Source organism: Rhipicephalus sanguineus, chromosome 5 (genome assembly GCF_013339695.2).
Source record: "Rhipicephalus sanguineus isolate Rsan-2018 chromosome 5, BIME_Rsan_1.4, whole genome shotgun sequence".
Lineage (NCBI taxonomy): Eukaryota > Metazoa > Arthropoda > Arachnida > Ixodida > Ixodidae > Rhipicephalus > Rhipicephalus sanguineus.
Genome location: NC_051180.1, coordinates 54,325,423 through 54,348,613, shown reverse-complemented (window position 1 = coordinate 54,348,613; position 23,191 = coordinate 54,325,423). Strand labels below are relative to the sequence as shown.

The 23,191-nt window shown below is 47.2% G+C and overlaps 1 protein-coding gene across 1 annotated transcript in view; it reads right to left on the bottom strand.

Moving 5' to 3' along the window:
- LOC119393638 (biogenesis of lysosome-related organelles complex 1 subunit 6) overlaps window positions 1-13,221 on the bottom strand; it is a 49,359-nt gene extending 36,138 nt beyond the window's left edge. The window contains exon 1 of the mRNA XM_049416304.1: window positions 12,934-13,221. The gene's annotated coding sequence lies outside the window, so the exon portion shown is untranslated. The remainder of the gene's footprint in view (window positions 1-12,933) is intronic.
- Window positions 13,222-23,191: the final 9,970 nt, after the last annotated feature.

Here is a 23,191-nt window from a genome sequence, read left to right as displayed (position 1 = left end):
AATTGGTATTGCGCGATGTGACTGTATGACGAACATAAATGAGAGGTCTTAACATGCGAATCATGTTATGCATGCCATGTACGGTATAATTTACATGCCACTGTCATGGTGCCTTCCGGCCGTTTTGTTAACTAGATATATACCAAAAGTGGTATGGCATCACACGAGTGCGTGATGAACATAAACGACAGGTCATGCATTGTATATACAAGAATATGCGTTTCATTGGCATGATCACGGTGTAAGAATAAGTTAGGTGATGACTCTGCCGCCGGCGCCGCGTCCAGATTGTGTTCGCCGCCTTGGCTGTTTCCTTTGGCTGCGACAGGTGGCGCTAACATACGGGGGCTCACTGGGGAAAGGCGCCGATCCGCGCCTAGTACGTTACTGCTGCGCAGCCTCGCTTGTTTATTACGTTCGATATACCTATGCACATAGATGTGAATAAATTAGTACACTGAGATTCTGCAGTAACGAAATTGATTTTTAATTGTATCGGAAGATTAATTCCCAAAAGCGTTCTCGTCATATAAATGTTCCGACACCAGCAAACGTTGGTCTGCAGAGCGGTCGTATTTTGACGCGACCGCGTTAAAGAGCTCGTTTCGTTGAAATTCCGGTGTCGGCGGCGTCGGCGTCGGCGTCTTTGGTTCTGAGTAAAAAAACAGCGTTGGCCGTGAGTGAAAATTCGAGGTAGCTGCTATAAGGATAGCAACTCGAAGGATAGCAGCTCGAGGGCGTTTGCGCTTGGCTTACCTTGAGGCAGTCTCCACCCAAGAGCGCAGGCACGCTAGCGATAAGGAAGGCGATAGTGTGCGTGCGTGCTCGTGTGTGTGCGCGCGTGTGTGTATTGCTCGTGTGTGTGCGCGCGCGTGTGTGTGAGCCTGTGTATGTGTGTGTGCGTCACGTGCCTGCGTGTGTGTGAGTACATGTGTGCCTGCGAGTAAGGGCATGTGCGTGCGCGCGTGTGTGCATTTGCGTGCGTGCGTATGTGTGCGCGTCTGTGTGCATGTGCGTGTGTGCATTTGTGTGCGTGCGCGTGCATGTGTGTGTGTGTATTGCGTGTGTGCATGCGCGCGCGTGTGTGTGAGTGCGTGCGCATGTGTAAGGGCATGTGCCTGCGCGTGTGTGTACATTTGAGTGCGTGCGTATGTGTGCGCGTCTGTGTGCATGTGCTTGTGCGCATTCGTGTGCGTGTTCGAGCATGTGTGTGTGTATTGCGTGCGCGCGCGCGCGTGTGTCTGCGTGTGTGTGAGTGAGTGCGCGTGTGCGCGCAGGGTATGTGCCTGCGTGTGTGTGCATTTACGTGCGTGCGTGCGTATGTGTGCGCGCCTGTGTGCATGTGCGTGCATTTGTGTGCATGCGCGTGCATGTCTGTGCGTGTTTGTGCGTGCGTATATGTGCGTGTCTGTATGCATGTGCGTTTGTGTGCGTGCGCGTGTGTCTGCGTGTGTGTGAGTGCATGTGTGCGTGCGCGTGTGTAAGAACATGTGCGTGCGCGTGTGTGCATTAGTGCGCGTGCGCGCGTGTGTGTGCATTTGCGTGCGTGCATGCGTATGTGTGCGTGTCTGTATGCGTATGTGTGCGTTTGTGTGCGTGCGCGTGTGTCTGCGTGTGTGTGAGTGCATGTGTGCGTGCGCGTGTCTAAGGACATGTGCGTGCGCTCGTGTGTGCATTTGCGTGCGTGCGCGTGCGCTCGTGTGTGTGCCTGTCTGTATGCATGTGCGTGTGTGCGTTTGTGTGCGTATTCCGTGTGTGAGGGCATGTGTGCGTGTGCGTGCGTATGTGTGTGCATTTGTGTGTGTGCGTGTTTGTGTGTGTGTGCATGTGTGTGTGTGTGTATGTGTGAGTGTCTGCGTGTGGATATCGCTGTTGCGCTCTAGTTGCTTAGCAAGCTGAACGAAAAAAAAAAAAACTTCGTCAGACAAGTTTCAACCAATGTATCACGAAACTTACACGTGTTCTATTAAGTACTTTAATCGACACGCGACCCCTGCCAGTTTTTCGGTTAGCGTCTCGCATTTGCTGCATTTTGGCCTCTGGCAATGTCGGCTGCATGATATGGTGTGAAGAACTTCATTGGGTCCCGAAGGTCAACCCCTGGCAAACTGATTATAATCACGTGAATACTGTGAACGTAAAAAACGCGACTGCATCAGAGAAGTAGTAAGCACAATTATTTCTGTTCTCTGATTGTTCTACAATATTTAATGTTTCTTTGTCCTAATTATAGTCATAGATCAGGCAGCTCAAAAAGTGGCATCTGAATTTAAAACATAAAATTGCCTTTCCGGCTTGATGACTACGTGTGTCGGTAGCGCATAGGCCACTCACACTGTCAGTGTTGTGTTCAGAAGCCTCCTGTTCTTCACGTGGAGGAGGCTCGTCGCTGCTGAAGTCGAAAGGCGGCCTCTTGCGTTGCGTGCCCTTTGATTCAGCATCGCCATGCCGTGGAGTCGCTGTCTCTACGTGCAATACATTTGGCGTACATTCAGCGGTCGGGTAAGGCAGTTCCGAAGCAATTGAACCTTTTCGCCCCCGTTGCTTCCGAGAAAGCGGCAGCAGAGCCCGCCGTTTCGCGGAGGTTTCCTGGTTCTTTGCTGCACGGTCAGGTATTTTGGGCAGCCGTCGAAAATGCTAGACACAGCATCCGAAGAGAGCGTAGGTCTCTTTCGGGCGCGCAACAGGACGTTTCCCTTGTACTCTGCATGATATGTTGCAGAGATCGCTTCTTCCGGGAAATGCTTGCGCACACATGGTCAGTATGCTCCAAAACTCTGTCTGCTCTCGGAATCGCCCGTCGCCACTTATCTAAGCGCTCTGGTTCACGCGGAGCCTTGAAAAGCGACACACGCTCCGCACAAGTCCTATACCCGGACTTGCAATTCGGGACAAAACATTTTTTGCCCATTTCGAGGCGCAGCCAGCGACAAGGCCGCTAAAGGATACTCGGCATCATACACAGCGTCGAGGTATACGTGCACTCAATCACAATAGACGAACTAGCAAAACAAATGCACTGACGGGGCTCACAGGCACAGGGTAACGCGTTTATAAATCACAAAATGTCATGCACACAAAGCTTTCAGGAAGATCTTTCTTTGCGCGCGAATTTCAGAATGAGCGCCGCGCGAGCCCCTGAGACCCCTGACCGTAGCGCCATCTCAACGCGCGCCGCGAAAACTGCTCGTGGCTCAAGGTCATCGGCGAACACAATCTGCCCGCGCCCTCTCCTCAAGCGGAGCGGCGAGTGTAAGCACCTAACTCTTTCTTACACCGTGGGCATGATGTATTGTGCATGCATGCGTGCATGGCAAATATGCCTTATATATGGTGGAATAGAAACCATGGCATGAATGATTTCATTAGGCTCAAAGACAAACAAGGCGATGTATGCAGCACTTTGCTGGCTGCTTCGCATTACATCGATTCTCACAGCGCGTGTGATCTGCCGGATTTTTTTAAATGCGAAGCATTTCTTAGCGAACCTTTGGCACTTTGAGCGTTTCTATCTATCTATCTATCTATCTATCTATCTATCTATCTATCTATCTATCTATCTATCTATCTATCTATCTATCTATCTATCTATCTATCTATCTATAACTAATCTAGCCGTCTACGTCATCTAGGTGCTCTCACGGTCGCCTCCTTAACTTGGTGTAGACCAAACTTGGCATAGGAGGGTAAGACGATTTGACGAATATGACTGTCGGGTCATGACATGAATAACGTGAAAATCCTGTTGCGTACGTCGTCAAACCCTTTCCTCCAGACACGTGTGGCATATAACTGTTTACCACGGGCCGCGGCGTACGGGTATGCGCCACAGGTGATCGACAGTTTATATCTACCCAGGAACGATGAGAGCAGACACTGGTAATTTAAATGCGAGAGCGTTAAGAAAAACCGACATCGGCAGCGTTGACCCGACGGATGGAAAGAATAAAAATTGGGATCTCAGCAGGAATCGAACCCAAGCAATCTGCGTGGCAGTCTGCTATACTACCATAGAGCCACGCCAGGTCTAGAAACTGCTTTGGAAAAAGACCCTATGCAGGCGTAATGTCGGCGCAACGTCAATTGTGGTTGTGGTGCTGGCTATCTAATTTTAAAAGAAAGCAATAAGCGCTACACGTACTCCTACGATAAAGCGTCATATTAGATTAACGTATATGGTTCCAGGATTGGCTTCGCTTATATAGCAGTCTAATAAACATTACATTTGTATTCCTTTTATTCAGCTAGCTATATTGAAGCATTGCTCGACCCCGGAGTAATACATTAACGAAAGTCACGTATGATATTCACATGCACGATAAAGTGTCCTTAGTTTAGATAATACTGACGTATGTATTCTAACGTGAGGGCTGACGTTACGTCGCACCATAAGTTACCCTTTAAACGCCAGTGTTGTCGACGTGCCTGATAAGCCCACGATGTGCACAAAGCTAGTACGCTTACAAAAACACGTCGATCCACCTCGTAACGCTTGGGTCAAAGCCATAAAATACAGCATAGAAGAACTCGCTGACTGCTTCGCGTGAAACCGATTCCCACAACGGGTGGGATCTGCCGAATTTTTTTCTTTCCACGTCGGAAGCGCGTTACGTGGTAACGCGAGCTAGTATACCAGCCGTGGGCGACTCGTCGTTCCCCGGCCAAAATAAGCGCAGAGAAGCTGCTTACGAGAACTGCCGCCATCGCGGTTCACGTCGCGTATCTTTCTGTATACGCATGCCACCGCACGGGCTGCGGCCCGCAACACACCAAGCACGCGCGAATCGTTCATGCGCATCATACGTTCGAACAGGCTGGGGGCGAGCGTAATTACAAAGTTTGCTTCACAGTCACTGACGATCACGCTGTGCTGTGAGAGAGAAAGAAAGATGAAGGGGAAGGATAGAGGATTTCAATACAAATGGGAGTTTGTATATAGAACTGAGCCCTGAAGAGACTACGAACGCATCGGACGCTTCGTGGGCGTGTTACTCTCTCTCTCTTACTGCTTTCTGACGAAGCTCGTTAGGGGCGGCTTTGCGTTATTGTATAAGACGCTTGGTGACTGACGACCCGGAAAAAAATTTCGCGGCTGGCCGGATTCACTGGCTTGATGCGACGCGCGCAGAAGTTTCTTTTGCGGCTTCAACAACGAGCGATCGCAGTGTGAGCGAGCGAATCCAGAGTTCGCGCTCCGGGTACAGCGACACCTAATCACCGAAGCAACGCATCGAGTGGGCTGGCTAATAAGATCGCGCCATGTTTGTCGCGGAGGCCGTGGCTTTCTTTTTCTTCGCCCAACGAACTGCGAATGGCACGACGCGATGCGCCGCTGCGGTTGCTGCAAAGTCGAGGAGCTATTATTTCGATTCGCTTCGTCGAACACGCTGCATTGCAGAGTTTTGGGTGGCGACTTGGGCGTGTTAGCGATGCGCGATGACTAGCTGTACGCAGTAGATACGGCGTTGCCAAGTAGAATTAATAGGAGCAACTGCGGCGCTGCGATCGTTCACCTACCATGGGAGGGTTGGATACATGTATCCTAATGTATTCGTATAATCTTTATGGTTTTAGGACGCAAACGTCATAAAATTCATTCATTCACTCGCGGTATTAACTTCAGACGTTCTTGTGGCGTTATTTCTGTTGCATTTTATCATTATTTTAAATATTCAAGAGTTACATTTCCTAAATTGCGTTTTTTGTGTTGCTAATTAAACATACAGTACCTAGCAAATCAAAGCAAACAATTTTAGAAAGGAAATAGCAAAATAGAACACTAACGTTTAAAACCAGGCAAGGAAGGTCCACCTTGTTTGCTTGGTTTTGAACTTCGTAGTGTTCTCTTTCACTATTGGTCGTTTAAAACATTTGGAGCTGGTATCAGAGAGTGATGCAGCAATGCAGTATTTGTTGTTTTGTACTTTGTAACACTATCCACTTTTCCTGCAGCTGTAACGTAGTACGTGCGGGGTCTGTTCACTCTACACGAGTCAGGGTCTGTTTTCTACTATCAAACTCAGCACTACATAATATTCGAGCTTAGCCAGTAAAATTCGTTGAACGCTTCGTTACACTCGTTACACCGACGCACGTTCGCGTATAACTTGTTTTCGATTGCACAACTTCCGGTAGATGTCTGAAATAATTGATTACGCGAGAACGAAACAGCTTGCTCATATCGGGAAGAGTATAGGCAAGTGCTCGCTTGTGGTATTCTTTTTTTTTTTTTTTTCGTAGACACTTCGTTGTTTTGATATAGCCAGCAGCAGACACTCTAATGAGTCCACCGCGTATGGTACAAAACGAGTTCACGGACAGACAGTATAGGCAAAAAAGCCAAGGAAACGACGTCTCGAAGGTCGCATACGAATGTCGCCTTGTACAGGTATACACTCAAAAGCGACGTCCAGATCAAGTGACTCGAGGAAACGACGTTTTTTTTTTTTCTACGTTGAAAACATTAGAAGGGAGCGCTACGATCGATTCCCATAAATGAGGCAACGGCGAGCGATCTGCTGATACGGCGAGTCCGTCTCGGCGCGCGCAATTATTTCCCGATTGGAATCGTCAGAGACGGCGAATACGATGCCCAACCTGGCAAACACTCGATTTCGTGCGGAGTGCTCGGAGATTCAACGAGAAGCGCGGATTTCGCTTTTGACGAGGTGCGCAGGGCACTGTACTCGTGCCCGGGGACTTCAAGGCGGCCATTCTGCGTTTCTACGGTGTGTGCGTTCATGACAGTTCAAAGACTGCTAGGGCCCAGATGCTCGTGTCTATAGTTAAGATATGCCGGGTTCTATGGTTTGTGGCGTCAGACGATCGACTGTGAGAACCTCTATGCATTTTTACACACAGCGCGAATAAAATAACAGAGACACAAGAAGAAGAAACGACGAAACACAAGCGCTGACTCACGACTCAAGGGTTATTCTTCTTGTCTCTTTGTTATTTCATTCGCCCTGTCTGTTAAGTTGCAGATTCACCGATTCGTCCGACTAGATACTGAACCTCTTATGCAGTCAGCCAGACTTCTGAATAGCATTGGAGCAGTGCTTCTGTATAGCAAGAAAAGTCCAGCGGCCAACTCTCCCGCTCGCGTCCTTAGTGAAGGTAAGTCAACAAAGAGCGTGATGGTCAGTAACTATCTACAGAAAACGTGCGTAAAAAAGGGAAAGAAAAAAAAGAAAAAGAAAAAAGGTCAGCCTTTTTTTAAAGCAAAGACCTTTTAGAATCCTCTCGGACTTAGTTCACTGTGCTTAGTTTCCTCATAACTAAACGTCCACAGAAGCACATATACGAATGATAAGCCTATACACTATTTTACGGATGTGTTTAGGTGCCGCCATCTTAGGGCTCTTAACGGTGCCGTTTCGTATCTTTAACACCTGAATGAATGGTGCTGCAGTACAATCACACTAGTGAAAACGGCTGTATGGATGCATATGGCCTTTGGCGACCTTGTTAATTTGAACTCACGACATACAAACTGAGAAAAAAAAAAGCAGTACCTCTTACTCTTTTTTCGTGAGTTCTTACTTGCTACATATATAACTCCCTTTAATGGTACGCGTGAACTTTCTTTTGGAGATCATTATACTCCCTTAGGAGAGTCGTGGGAAGCGCGACTCTCCGAAAGAGAGCTAACGTGTATCTTTAAGGAGAGTTAAATATTCGGTAAGTCAGGACTCACCAGAAGGAGTAGCAGGTACTCTTTCTTAGAGCGAAAACTAATACATCATTCGTGCAAAAGCCCGAGATGGTTCAACACCACCTAGACTAGCTAAGGCCTCTCCAAATCCTCCTCTCCCCAGCGCCTACGTCCACGGCCGCTGGATAAAAAGCGCACGGTACGGCCTGCCGCGTCGGGCGGTTTTCTATGGGAGAGCGCGTGTTGGCCCTAGTTGCAGTTGCGGCCGCTGCGGCGCGACGGGGCGGGGAGGGGAAACGGGTGCCGGCGGCTCCGTTGGGGCAGCAGCCGCAGCAAATTAGTTGGTGGTGGTAACAACAGCGATCTCACTCAGCTGTTCTAAGCGGTTTTATTCTATCTTATCTATCGCAGTCATGACATATCATGCATTCAGTTGAGTCCGTTCGCGTAATCTGGTTAAATAGCCACTTAAGTTTCCGTGTACGTGCCGAGCTCCTGGCATTTTTTTCCAGGACTAACTTTTTGCTTTGTGTCTGAAAGAATATTCCACAATGCGCGTAGCAACATTATATGGCACTGAATGTGTGAAAAAGTGGTTGTTATATTTATGTGCGTGTAATGAATACATCGTTTGTTATTTTAACATATCGATTTCCGTGACATTTCTTCAGCACCTTTCTGCAAATGCTTGACAAGTATTTATTTGAAACATTTGATAATACACGTTCATGTTCTTTATACACAGGAAGTGCATGTAAAAACATACGTTGAATCTTTTTCATGATGTCTGATACATGATACTGTGCTGAAAAGTAGTTCAGCTTCGGATGCTTGATACTAGCGGATTCTACAAATATAGTGACGCACTCGTCGTAACTTTGTTGAAAAGGCTGCGGAATTATATATTCATTAGAAGTGGCTTACAAATATTCTTGACAGTTCTTAGCAGGGCAATGTCATCAAATTGATGTATATATAAGGCCGATCACTGGAGTGGCTAATATCTCGAAGAATCAAGCTACAAATGAAGTTTTCTTTAAATCAAGATACAAAACCACGATATGGTTTTGTATCTTGAGTTATGTCTTGGTCTGGAACGCCCCCCCCCCCCCCCGCACACATTTTTGTTGTTGTTTACCGTATAGCTGTCAAAAGCGACCCACCTTAACTTTGTCCCTGTGAGTCACTCGCAATGTGTGTGTTGGCTGCCACGTATATTTGTTTGAAATGAAGTCTTGTCGTCGCCCACCAGCCGCTTTTCTGCACTTTTTTTGTCTCCGCCTATTTTGCTGAGATAACTTTGAGTCTGTGCCCCGTACCGCTAATGACCACAGACTACCCAACTCTCTGAATAAAAGGGATACACGTGGTTTTCACGGCAACCAACATCAGTACCACATGGCATTGCGGGGCAACGCACGCCACCGCAACGCGACAGCGTTCGTAAACAACCGGAACCGATGACAAAGGTGCCGCGGGCTGAAAGGTGGGAACTAGAAAAAAAAAACTAGACATAAGAGAAAACGGGAAGGTGGTACGTGTCACGGCTGCTGGATTTCAACAACGTTTGCAACAAGCCGCCATTTGCAGCTAGCAGGGATGAGCCCTGAATTCAAGATAAATAAAATGACTTCTCACATTTTGTCCAGATTTTATGTTCACTGTTGAATTCGTTGCACGATCATGAAAACGGCGTAACGGGAAGGTACAGAAATACTGAAAAGCGCAGGAATGCAAGCAGTTGAGTTCGTGCGTTTTTCAGGCTTTTAATCACTCTTTCCGTCTGACCGTTTTCATATTAATTAATCCGTAACAGCTCGCCCAATTGTCAGTATTGAAGATGTAGTCACTGAAATTTCAAAGTGACTCGAATCTCCTTCTATGAGATGGTCGCACATATGATAAGCATTATTTCATGGCAGTTGTATGTGATACCGTACCGTATGTGTACTATAAACATGTTTGGAGGAAAGAAGAAGTTTATCTTATTTTGTGTCAAATAAACAGTGGCGGCTGCAGTTTCTGAGATCACGTTTTTGAATTGAAATAATTAAATCTGAAGCAACATACTCAGAGCCAAAATAAAGAATTTCGATGCACCAGGAAAGGTGCGGCGTCTCCAGGTTGGTTAGTTGTGGTCTTCTAGGATACCAGAAAAATATGCCCACGGGATTACTTCCGCAAAAAGCGATCGGTGCGCGAAGTTGCATCTTTGGCAAGGCAAGAACAAAAATTCCCAAGCGCTGCAAGAATGTACAAGAAATATCGGTAATTAACTGATGTGTACACGCTAGATAAATTTTAGAAGAAGATTTCGGGCGTAACATGAAGACGCACGCGCTCAAGCATAACTGCCGCAAGCGCGCCGCGCATGTGATCCCGCGGGCGTCCGCGAAACCCGTCCCCGCCCGGTGGCGCCGCTGCGGTGGTCCGGGAAACTAGGCCCGTCACGCCGGTTTCGGAGCACGCGGCAGGCCGCACCCGTGCGCTTTTTATCCAGCGGCCGTGCTACGTCACCATACTACGACGGAGCTGCTTCGTCGTCTCTCGACGCTTTCGGGAAAAGGGAGACATACCCGCCCTACCGAGTACAACTGGATGGTTACGCCCATTAATAAAAGATGATGTAGTCCGTGTAGTTCTTTTGACTACCCTTACAATTGGCGCTAGGGCAAGCTTCCCGTATAACGCTCACGCCATATAAGAACGTTAGTAAACCTCGGAGTTTTCAGCCGAACTACTCATACATCTATGCAAACAACACGCCAAAAATTATCACAGCGGATGCCGTTGCTTGCTGAGTCGAATGACACAGAGAAGGAACAACGGCCAGTAGTAACTACTGAATCTGCCACTTCCATGCAATACCTCGCGCCGTCCAGTAATCAACATGAACTTTATCAAATTTTCAAGGCCAAGTTAAAAATGAATAAGCATGTCACACAATGGAGGAATTAAGTAGTGTCCTTGATTCTTCCTTGTCGGTGCCCCGCGGAAGTTTGTTTCGGTTTATCCTGAATAAGGCTGCAAATTAAACGGGGTCTTCGAGGCGTATATGAACACAGGCCGGAACACTCGCCCGCGATCGAATTAATATTTTTAATTCAATTAGGCGATGTCGTGTAGGCAGACGCAAGGCAGATCTGTAAACCTTAATTACCTCTCGAAGACACGGGCACTGTGTTCTCTCTGTCAGCCGTTCACTTTGCGAAGGCGTGTTTAAAATTTTGCATTTTTTTCGTTAAGCCTGTGGTCTCGCGGATAGCCTTCAGGCTATTTGATACAGGAACGGCGCTACCGATAATATCTCTTTTTATAGGCGGAAAAACAAAAACAAGAAGAAAGACCGGCCGATATTTGGGTGAATGTTAAAAAGGTTAGGAGGCGGGTGGGTCTATTGTATGCGAAAGGACAACTGATAATATGTTAGGTTGATGTTCGTTGAAAGAGTGTTCTCTGTAACAGAGATATAGAGGTATAGAAAGATACAAAGAAATAGAACTAAGATACTAGAGTGAGTTCGAATATGTCCCACATACGAATTCGAAGGGCGTAAAATTATTTCAATCGCTTGACACAAGGAGCGTTTCTGTAACTATTACTGGCACTTGGGTTCACAGGTAAGAGTGCGAGGCTTCTTAACGCGGATCCGCACCTTAACTATACTTTCACAACGATTTGTGAAATAAACTCCTTCTAATTGAAACAGTAGAGTTATCACGAAAGTTTATTGATATGATTAAGGAATCGCTGTGGGATCTCTAGGCTATTCATGCTCAAAAATCCGCTGGAGAGCTGGACGTTCTTGTAGCTCCTGTCTCCAGCTCCGGAAGCGGAAACGTTTACACAAGGGAAGAGAAGTTGTGGTAGTACGATATGTCTTGCAGGTACAGTCTTTCCATCTCCCTGATCGATACACGCGTACGCGTGAACGGCCTCTGCCAAGCATCACCACTGACGACGACGGCTGGCGAGTCTGCGACGCTCTTCCCGTCTCCACGGTTACAAGGTTCCACGTTGTTCACGTGGACGACGTTGAGGTGCGCTTTATGCGACATGGGACCGGTGACCAGGGCCACTTCCGCGTCGCACGACAGGTCTTCGTCCGCAAAGGCCGGTTGAAGTCTCCTCAGAGCGCTTGGCTTCGCAAACACCGCGCAATCCTCGAGGTGAGGGAATGGACTCGCATCGTGACCGGGGGTTACGCGACCGAACAGGTCTCCCGTCGATAGGGTGAACGAGTCCAGCGCAAATAGGATGGCCTTGACGTCGACGTACGTGTCGTCGCTGACAACAAGCGTTAGCGAGGCGTTAGGAACAAAGCTGGGAATCCATTCGACGGCCAGAACAAAAGTGCAGGTCTCTCGCGGTGCTCGTCTGTCCCTCAGCTCGACCACAATGTCCTTGTGCAGCTGGAACTCGGCCTGCGTTTTGAGAAGTAAGACAAACCCTACGGAGTGTCGCGATGCGTCGAAATTTTTGTAATGCGATGAACACCGTTCGAAAATTTGACGTTGCTCACATTTATCGAAAGCTAGAGGCCCTACACCGAATGAATTATGTATAACTTTAACTTTCCGTAATGAAACGGTCGCCGCACCGAGATTCGTTGATCAACATATGCGGAACAATATCCCTGAAGTGAAAATTCGGAAAGGGGAGGGGTGTTAGAGCTACTGACAGTAGGGCGACGGTGAAAGCATTTACAAAACTAGGCTATAGAACGATCATTTTGAAAGCTGTCATCGCCAATATAGTGGTACGCTTGCGATGAACCGCAGACCACAACCCTTTCACTTCATCTGCTCCATTCGTACAAGAAATAGGAAAATGAAAAATGGCGACCTTTTCGATAGACCGGCGTGACAGAGGAGGAGAGAATTGTTTGAATAAATTAAATTGAATCAAGTACAATTCAATTGTACTTGAATTAAGTTCCTTGAATGTGGCGGCACCACACGCAGTTTTATACTTATTTTAAGAGAGAGAGAGAGAAGGAAGAATTACAGGGTGCGTTTGTGTAGCGTTTGGTCCGGTCTTCATTACCGCCTTTGTTACGCAGTTATTGTAACGAAATTTTATTAATAGTTGGTATCGCTGCTTTCTAAATACTCAGTTGATTCTTTTTCCATCCTGACACCTCAACACAAACTGTGACTACGGCGGTGCACCTCAGCACAAACTGGCGCATCGGGTGCATCTCTATGCCTTTCCATTTCCTTATGCATGCCTTTGCTATCCAAGTAGACGAGCTCGGAGGCGTTGCCTAGAGCGCTCACCCTGACGGGTCTGACGACTCGGTTGGTCCAGGCGGCTCCCATGAAGAAGACGAGTCCGAAGCTGCAGTTTGCGTAGTTGCCATGGTGGCCCCACGTGCGGCGAATGGCGTTGCGCTGCGCCCGCCGATGGGCCTCGGTGCGAACCGCCACCACGAGGTTCGAGTGAGGGCACTTGCTCGCTCTCTGCGCGGTGATCAGCAGCTCGCTGTAATCCCACAGTACGGCAGCGCTCCGGTCCGCCGTCGTGGCGTCGGAAGGGTGACGCCCGGATGATGGCGGCTCGCGGATCACCAACCAGGGACTCGGCAATGGAGACGGGCAAGTGACGCAGGTCACAACTTGTTCCGGAGGCCCTGACAAATGCGCGTGCTTTTTAAGGCGAAATCCTTAGGTGCTTAGTAACGTGAAAAATTGGACGAGTTCGTGATCCATGGTGGACCACAGACGAGGAACACAGGGGTGGAGCAATGCATAAGCCTAGCATCAATAACACTCACCAAGAAAGAGTTGAACTTTCTTAATAGAGCACGCGTCGATAGCAGTTAATGGCTTGGCCTCATATTTTGCTGATTTATTACGGGATTTTCTTTTTTTGTGTGATTTCCGTGTCGTTTTCTTCTTCTGTGCCACGTACATATGCGCGTTTCTGAAGAAAATAAACTAGTTGTAAGCAGCGCATTGTTCGTCCTTCTTCTTATACCTCGTCTCGGCAGTTGCGCTGTGGTCCATCATAGATGCCTCTATGACACAAAAGTGACCGTCGGCGCCAACACGCAGTGATAGAAAAAAATCAACATAATGTGATGACGTCACTATGACGTCACAGATCGCTCAACTTGCGACGTCATCATGACGTCGCTATGACGCCGTCACATGACATCATCGATTGGTCAAAAGTATGCCGATCCCAGAGGCACTGCAAAACCACGTGAGGGGCAGAAAACTTACAGTGCCTCCGATCCCGGAGGCATTGCAAAATCACGTTGGGTGCAGAAAACTTTCGAAGGGGAGGGAATCAATATAATCGACTGAGAAGAAAAAGAAGAAAGTGGCTTTCACCTTCGCGTCGTCTTAGGCAAATGCATAAGGAAGCGTGCGATTTTGTCAGAAAGCCGCTGCCAATCGTAGTTCAAATTGGAACAGGAGACGCCGGTTGCCGTCAGAGTGCCGAAGCTCGGCGGGGCTGAGCTTGTTCAGTCAACAATATCTGGAGTTTTACGTCCCAAAACCCCGATATGATTATGAGAGACGCGGTAGTGGTGGGGTCCGGAAATTTCGACAATCTGGTGTTCTTCAACGTGCACTGACATCGCACAGTACACGGACCTCTAGCATTTCGCCTCCATCGAAATGCGACCGCCGCGGCCGGGATCGAACTCCCGACTTTCGGGTCAGCAGCTGAGCACTATAACCACTGCTCCACCGCGGCGAAGAACTCGTTCAGTCGAACTGAGTGAGTTTACGCAGGAACAAGTGCCGAATAGCTCGATCATCCGTGTTGAATGAAACTTCGGCAAACAGGGTGGTACAACGCACGTCTTAAGTTCGATTGCACCGTGTTTCAAAGTTGTTATCTGGACGCCATATTGCGTATATTTCTTTTTTAATGTAGTTCTACTCTCTGTGGTAGCTTAGCGGCTGAGTGCTTGCGCTGCTAAGCTCAAGGGCGCGGGCTTAGCTGAGTCCTGGATCTTTGACTTATGCACTTGCAGCTTGCGTCGCGACCCATGAAATACTTGCAAAGAAACCTTGAGAGCCATACTGTTTTGATGTTCGCAGAATGTTTATGTTGCTAGAAGGAGCAAAGCCGGCGACTACACAAGGTGCCCACATCTTACATACAATTAATGAACAAAGAATTCCAATGACAATATACATCTTGCGAAAGTTGAAAGCGAGCTGCGAATATTCTCTCTAAAGAATTATAAAGTTGCGAGCTGCATGTACTGCTTAAATAGTTCCCAACGACAGCAATTAGCACGCGCTCTCAAATTAGAGCACGTACTCGTGTTATTTTCTTCTCCGACTTTCTCGTCGCTTCTCTGTTCCCATGAACATCCGAACATTGTCGCACGGTTATAAACTTACTCACGAAAACAGTAGCCTAGCCAGAAATTCTTTTTCGGGTGGGGTTCAACCATACTTTATGTATATTCGTGCGTGCGTTTGTGTGTGCGCGCGCGTATATACGCATGAAAAATTGAAGAACTTCGAGGGGGGGAGTGATGACCCCCCCCCCTCCTGGCTACGCCAGTGCAAGATAAATGGTGTATTGATAGTGGCGTTTCAGAATCACCTATTGTTGTCGTGCAGATCGCAGAAACAACAAAAAAGTGCTTGCAACCATTCCTACTGCAATAATTGCTCGTCGCTTGATTAAGTCGACTTCCATGAACCGAAAGAAGGCATTCACCTTAATTCTGCGTGCACAATGTAAACGCACACTCCACTGAAAGCGCTACGTACGCGCGTGCAGGATTGCATGGTTGGAAGCGTCGTACACAGTAGTCGTGACACTCACTCTCACGAAATAGTTAAAGGACTCTAAGCCCACCTGTGACGCAGCATGTGGTGGAGATACGGTTCAGATGGGACGCGCTGTCAGCAGCCTTTCCGGTTTCTACCAAAAAGGGCAAGCCGATTCCTCCATGTGCCGTGCGAGTGTGCACCGCAATCCTTATTAGGTAGCAGACTTCCGCGAGTACGACGATGAACAGCACGTACAGCATAAAGCAGATCTTGGAGTAAGTGGGAGACAACGCAGAACCAACGGGGCTTCTTAGCTGCATGTAGAACAGTGACCAAGTTAGCAAGTTAATGAATAAACGCCCAGGGATCAGTGAGTGAGCGAGTGTGTGAGTGAGTGAGTGAGTGAGTGAGTGAGTGAGTGAGTGAGTGAGTGAGTGAGTGAGTGAGTGAGTGAGTGAGTGAGTGAGTGAGTGAGTGAGTGAGTGAGTGAGTGAGTGAGTGAGTGAGTGAGTGAGTGAGTGAGTGAGTGAGTGAGTGAGTGAGTGAGTGAGTGAGTGAGTGAGTGAGTGAGTGAGTGAGTGAGTGAGTGAGTGAGTGAGTGAGTGAGTGAGTGAGTGAGTGAGTGAGTGAGTGAGTGAGTGAGTGAGTGAGTGAGTGAGTGAGTGAGTGAGTGAGTGAGTGAGTGAGTGAGTGAGAGCGAGATTAGTCGGCTCAGTCTATCCTACTCGGTACATGTGAGTCAGTACAGTAAGCACAGTCCTGTCAGTTGGTTAGTCGGTAGGTTGCAAGGGCGTGCACTAAATATCGCCTACCTTGGCACACCAGGAATCAGAAACGCAGACGCACTAAGGCTTCTTTAATGTGTGCGCATACACAAGATATTAGTATACCATGTCCACTAATTCTGAGACCTTTTCATTATTGAGAAGGTACGTGATTCATTGGGCGGGAGAAGAAGAGAATCGAGAAGTGTGAGTCAGTGACTGGGATTGTGACTTAGCCACCTGATTCATTTAACAAGCCCAACTTTAGGGTAATATGAAAGTAAAAAAAAAGAAAAGAAAACGAAAACATTGAGCCGCCGCAGCCGTTAGATGTGTGACGTTTTCTTACACATGTCCAACTTCTAGGCCTCCGGCTGTCCTAAATGACAATGTAACAGTTTTTAGATCACGGTTTATCATGAGTTGCCATCTTGTAACACCCAACTTAACGTTGCCCAGCTGCGTCGCACAGCACACCCCTTAGCGATCTCCATCGAGAGCGTGAAAATGTCATCCGAAATTTCGGGCAATTCTCGAGAGGTATAGCACCGCATCCTCGCAGTTATAGAATTCAATGCACCAGCCTCAACACAAGGACAGAGTTCTTGAGCATGTTTATTTAGCGAGGCTCGTTAAGACAGACTCAAAGCATACATAGCGTTCGCAATAGAGAGTTTTAGTGCGTACCGAAGCCCTTGCGTCCTTCCAGCGGCTGGCGAACAGAACACAGGGAGATTACAAAAGAATGCTGGGCAGTTTTTGGGGCCCCTAGCGATTGGGGAACCTAGCACTAAAACTCACTTATCACTGGCCCGTGGCCACTACGCATACGGATACACTTACTACCGTGCGTGATTGAACTTTGATCAGACTGTTGCGTTTCTTCGCGAGTCTCAAACACCCGCTGAACTTCGTGGTATCACTGGATATGGCTATGCATGTCAGGAGCTTTTGCTAATACATCTGTTGCAAATGCACTACGTCAGCAGACGCCGCCCTTTTAATAATGCGCATTCTTTCGTTTAGGTAATATCACACGACGTACCGGCGTAGAGCACTCAAGCTACAGGCGAAAGTTATTCCACTGTAAACTGACACAATTAAATTAGCAAATACGGCGGCACGCAATACGAGGCCAGTGAAAACTAAAAGCCATGACATCAAAGTTGCAAGGCATGGACGTACGAGTACCATATGTGAGAAAGCAAATGGCGATTCCAGATTTTGCCCCATGCAGTGCAGACGACGCACAATATTACAGGTTCTCGAGACTTCATAAATATGCACGCACTATATTTTTCCTTACCTGTCTGAAGCGAGCGACGGCGCCCATACGGAAATCTTCTTCTTCTTCTTCTTGTTCCTTATTCCACCTGTCGGTCACGTGGAAAAGAACGTGCATGGTGAGGACAATGGTTGGTCGACTGCTTTGACATTTGAATGAATGAATGAATGAATGATCTTGAATATAATTTTAAGAAAGGTATAGGAGCAAAAGGCCAGCAATGCCTGACGGGGGCCCCTATACACGCCACATGTATTTTACATCATTTAGTGGCAGTTAATTGGCAGCGAATGAAGCAAACACTGTGCATGAGTTACACAGAAACTTACAACACCATTAATTTGACAAAGTTATTGTGTTACAGTTGCTTTTTAAATATATAGTGGCATAATATGAAAACAAAAAAAAAAGGTGATAGGTAGCCGAAAAAATAAAAGAAACGAAATGAAAAAAATGGAAATTGTGTGCATACGTAACAATAAATTAGCGCAGTTTGCACTAAATAGCGCATGGCTGGGTCCCATCAGAGTCGGTGGTCACCTAGCTGGTCCTGGCTTGGCTAGGCTTTTACCCTCTCACCTCTCTCTTTCTCATCCCTTGCTACACTGTATTATACATGGCTATGCTTTCTGTCTCTCTTTTTTTTCTATCTTTTTTTTTGTGTCTGTTTCTTTATATCTCTTTTTCTCTCTGTCTATTTCCTCCTCTGTCTTTCTATCTTTCTTTTTTCCCTTTCTTTCTCTTTTTCTATTTCTCTTTCTTTCTATGTTCTCTCTCTCTCTGTAATCGTTCTCTCGCCTTCTACCTTTTCTCTCTTTCTTCCCTTGCTAACTATTTCTCTATCTATTTATTTGTCTCTCTCTCTCTCTCTCTGTACTCGTTCTCTCGCCCATCAGAGTTATTGCATCCCATGCCGCACAAATCGGCGCACGTGTTCTGGGAGCGAATATGAAGAGGATGAAGAGGACGAGGAGAGAGCGTACCGGTTCACGATGATGATAATTTTATTTCTACGACACACTGGGAACCTCGGACATAAGAGCTCTGCTGTAAAATACAAGGACATAGGTGTAAATTACGATAGTGCACTCAGATGCATACACAGATGCAAAGATGTACACTCATATACAGAGTGTACACTCTGTACACATTGCATCGGGCAGGCTTAAGATGCAGCAGCTCTTCTCTGGCCGCTGCTAGAGAAGATCTGCTGCATCTTGTTCAACATATAAGGCTTACAGAAAAACCACCGTCATTTTTTTTTTCATCGCATAGGAATGTTGAAATTAACTGTACGTGACGAACATGTTAATGCTTTGAGTAGGCTATCATCCCAAGCAACGCTTGCGTCGTACTATTTCATAACTCGAGGAAAGCATTAACCCGTGATGGGCGACCGTTGTTTCTGTTTTCGTGTCGTTATCGACCTGGAGCACTTCACTGTGTAATCATTTACTGCGTAATAGTGAGAATGAATATAAATACTTAGGCTATCGCACAACACTATATGAATAAAAACCCAGCAAGTACCTCGCACTCTTGGAATCGATGTTCTACGAATGTCAGCTAGAGGCTGGTTTTGCCGCATTGTTCGACTTTAAGGCAAGCTTTAAGAGGCGGTCGATGATCTTGTGTTAATACATCACAGAAACAATTTTTTGCGTTCTTATCTCCTGTCTACAGGTGATTCATGACGTATACCTCAAAGTGGGTACGTGCCATAGCCGTGGACAATGGTCATCATCATCGTACTAACGCTGACGTCAGCGCCCGTCGCTGATTCTGAACCCGAGGACGGCTCTCGAACGTTCCACAGCAATGACGCAAGCGAGACTTCTTGATTTCAGGGTAAGAACTCCTGGACATATAAACAGGGTAGACGCGCAGCACCGCTATTACCACCTCAGGATTTTGAGCAGTATCGATTTATGACCACGACATCCTCTCTTTTATCGCGTGACTTCGATTCCACGTCTGGAACGTCACAGACTTAAAACATCTTAAAAACATCATTCTCTATCACAGACATACGTGTGAGGGTGTGGCTGCGTTTGTTTCGTATTTCGTTTGCTTTTTAACGTTAATAATTGCTGGGGTTTAACGTCCCAAGCCCATGATACGATTATGAGGGTCGCCGTAGTGGAGGGCTCCGAAAATTTCGAGGGGCTGTTTAACGTGCACCTAAGTGTGAATACTCGGGCCGCTAGCATTTCGCCTCCGTCGAGCATTTCGGCCGCCGCGGCCGTGATTCGATCCAGCAACCTTCGGTTTAGTGAATGCCCTGCACAGGCGCTTCGTAGTCCTGTCCCTGTCCCCTTCCTTCGTTGTCCTGTTCGATTTGGCGCTATCCAATTTTGAAGATTATGAAACACCTAGCCCAGCAACGTACTTTGTTATACTTAGCAGAGACAGCAACGACTTCGTTATACTGTATTACCACTGCCATACATGCAGTTTTTATTTCCCTTCCTTGTGTCTAGCAGCCGCGATTCCTTAAGTAGCATCATTTAAATTTCTGAAGTGGGGATTATTTACGATGGCATTTTAAGCTGGTGATCTAACATCGAGGCTGGATCGTGAACATCTTTATTGCTGAAGATCTATATTGGTTCAATACGCAAATTCAGATTTTTTTGAGTATGCAGGCTTCATCAGGAAAACAAGAATTTATAAATAAATTAGAATAATTATTTTAAATTCTGGGGCTTCGCGTGCCACAACTTGGACCTCGTGATAATGTGGCGCGCAGTAGTAATGGACTCCGGATTAATTTCGGCCAACTGGAGTGCGCCCAATCTGTCTAAACACGCGTGATTTCTTGCATTTCGCCTCGATCGAAATGCGGCTGCCACGGTCGGAAATCGAAGCCGCGTGAACGAGCTCAGCAGCACAACACTAAAGCCATTATAGGCTACCACGGCGGGTTGCGATCAGAAACGAAGAATTAACGATGTTTGCTTCGCGCGTTCGCAGAAGTTCAAGTTATTCCTTGCTGCGCTACTAATCTGGCTGCCCTATGTCCTGCTCACGGGCTACAACCAGTTTATATGGCCTTCTGCTCGGCAGAAACTCCCGCCCGTGCTGCGATCCCGTCCCACGCCCAGCCTCAGTAAGTAGCGAGTCAGGTAATAGCACGGGTCTCAAAGTAAGATCAGGAAACGTCTAACGCACCAACCTAACGGTTTTCATGTGTGTATTTCTACCGTAGCACTGTTCATTTACTTGTTCCAGATGCAAAACGGCAAGGTTAGGAGCCCAATATGGCGGCACCGAAACCCACCCGTAAATTAGTATATACCTCTAGTATAAGTAAGAGTATAGGCTCCAGCTCAGCGATGGTCACGTTTCTTATATAGACCGTGAAGGCGGTCAACTAATGCGGAGCACGCGCACTCGGTAAGCTTCAGGCACTGGAAGCTCGTACGTTGTGCTGAGAGATCTGTGGTGTCTTCCTCCAATTTTTCCTGGCACCGTCCACTGGGTTACGTGTTCTGCCGCTCCCGTAAACCGCGGAAAGCTTCGGCGCAAGGCGACCACAGTGTTAAGAACACAAACCGAAACGCGAAAGCTGCAAATTGGTCGTTGCGAAAAGCCTCAAAGGGACACTAAACAACAAAAAAAAAACTATTTTAATCGTTTTAGTAAATTACTCTTTCACGATGGCAATAAACATCACGCTTGCTGCGAGAAGACGCTTGGTAAGCGAAAAAGTGCGCAAAAAGAAAATGCTGGTGGCGACGACACTTTGAAGTTCCCGCAGCAGTTGCCGTCACGTCATGAATTTCGACAGCGTCTACTAGCTTCTACGTCTAGTTCCCAATCGGTAAAAAATGAAGTATACATCTTCCAAGGGAGCCGGAGATTTAACACACCAAGTTCCAGGAAATTTCGTTGAGCCAATGTGGCCGAAATATGAAAAAAGAAAGACTACTTCGAAATCTCTGACGCCACCAACGGATGTTTGGCGGGACATTTAAAAGCGAGACTTTTGACACTGATTTTCTCATCTATGAATAAACATATGGCGGGGAAATTAACGACACAGAGTTTTCAGAGCGCAACTTATCATCAGTCTACGCGAATTTCTTGATTCACTTTGGTGCCCCTTTACCGTGAACATTTTCTCAGTTGTTTGTTTTCCCTCAAATCTTAGATAGCTCATGCGCAGTTCCTGAGCCCGCACTCGTAGCCTGCGTGAACTGCTCGAGCAGGCAGCATGCGACAACAACCGCGTTACGAGCCCTGCGGCGGGTGCCGCCACCGCCGTCGGGAGCCGCGGATCTCTGGGCCTACCCGAATCTGTACAGGGATTCGTACATGAGCACTACATGGCCCCAGATAGCCATTTTCGTGGCGACGTCACCCGAGAGGCGAGAACAACGAACAGCCATCCGTGAGACCTGGGGACGAGAGAGCAGTTACCCAAAAAATATGGTCCGCCTCGTCTTCTTCATGAACATGTTGCCCGGCAAGAACTCGAGGCACAAATCGAGGTGCCTGTATTTTTTTTTTCTTTTAAGCATTGCGTCACTTATCCGACGTCATTCGTTCCTTACATATCCCCTTGCGACATGGCGTCCTCGTTCGGAGACGCGACTAACTTTTGCCATTTCTGTGCACTATTGGCAAGAGACCACTAACACTTAGCTAATGGTAAATTAAGCATTCATGTTTCCGATCGCTTTGGTGAAGGCAGTACCGTGTTTAAAGGGGCCCTGCAACACTTTTTGAACATGGTCAGAAAATGCTGTCGATCTGCGTGAGCCAAACATGTGAGCCAAACATTATAGCGCAGCACTCGGCAGGGAACTTAAAGTTCAGAGTCAGCTAGAAATCACTCGCTCTTCTCTCGACAAATGATGCCATATACTCAAATCAACTGCGTTGCCACAAACCCAAAAGACACGGCCATTGGCTGATTTAAAGATCGTGAGCTGCATAGTTACCGTGGCAGCTGCGGTGTGGCGCGACGTTCCCGCGCCGCGGGTGAGTCGCGCGCGATGTTTATGCATTGGCCGCGCACGCGTTCGAATAAAACAAGAAAAGAAAGTTCTCCCTTTCATCCCCCCCCCCCTCTTCCCTGTGTAGCTTTCAGCACGCTCGCTGGGACGAAAGGAGAGAGGAAGCTCTTCGGACGTGCGACAAATCTCCATCGCGCTCGTACTCGACGGATTATAATTTTTTTTTTGCGGCAGTAGATTCGTAAGGCAATAAATTCTTATAATGAGGTCACTTCATGATTAGTTGGAAAAGTGTTGCAGGAGCCCTAGACGATGGACGTGGGGCGTATCGGCAGGAATTTCAAAATATTTTTTTTTTACCTTTTTGTAAATGCTTGCTGCCAGCAGATAACTGTCGCATGTAATTTCATTGAGTCGTTGAATACGGTTTATGAAGAAGTATAACATGACTGATTATAAAATAATTAGATAATTATTTACGTTGTGATTACAACTAATTGCTGTAAAATACACTATAATGCATTCTAACACTTGCACTTCCTTGGTCTCCAGTACCTTGACCTCGAAGTAGGTGATTCTAAAAAGACGGGACGTGCAAACACGGACACGAGGAAGAAGTCAGGACACCACAAACGGCGTTTGTGGTGTCCTGACTTCTTTCTCTTGACCGTGTTTGCACGCCCTGTCTTTTTAGAATGAATACGTACCAACTAGCTCAGCTTTCTGTTATTCTAAGAATTACGTGAATTTCACGCATTTATTTACAGTCGATCATAATG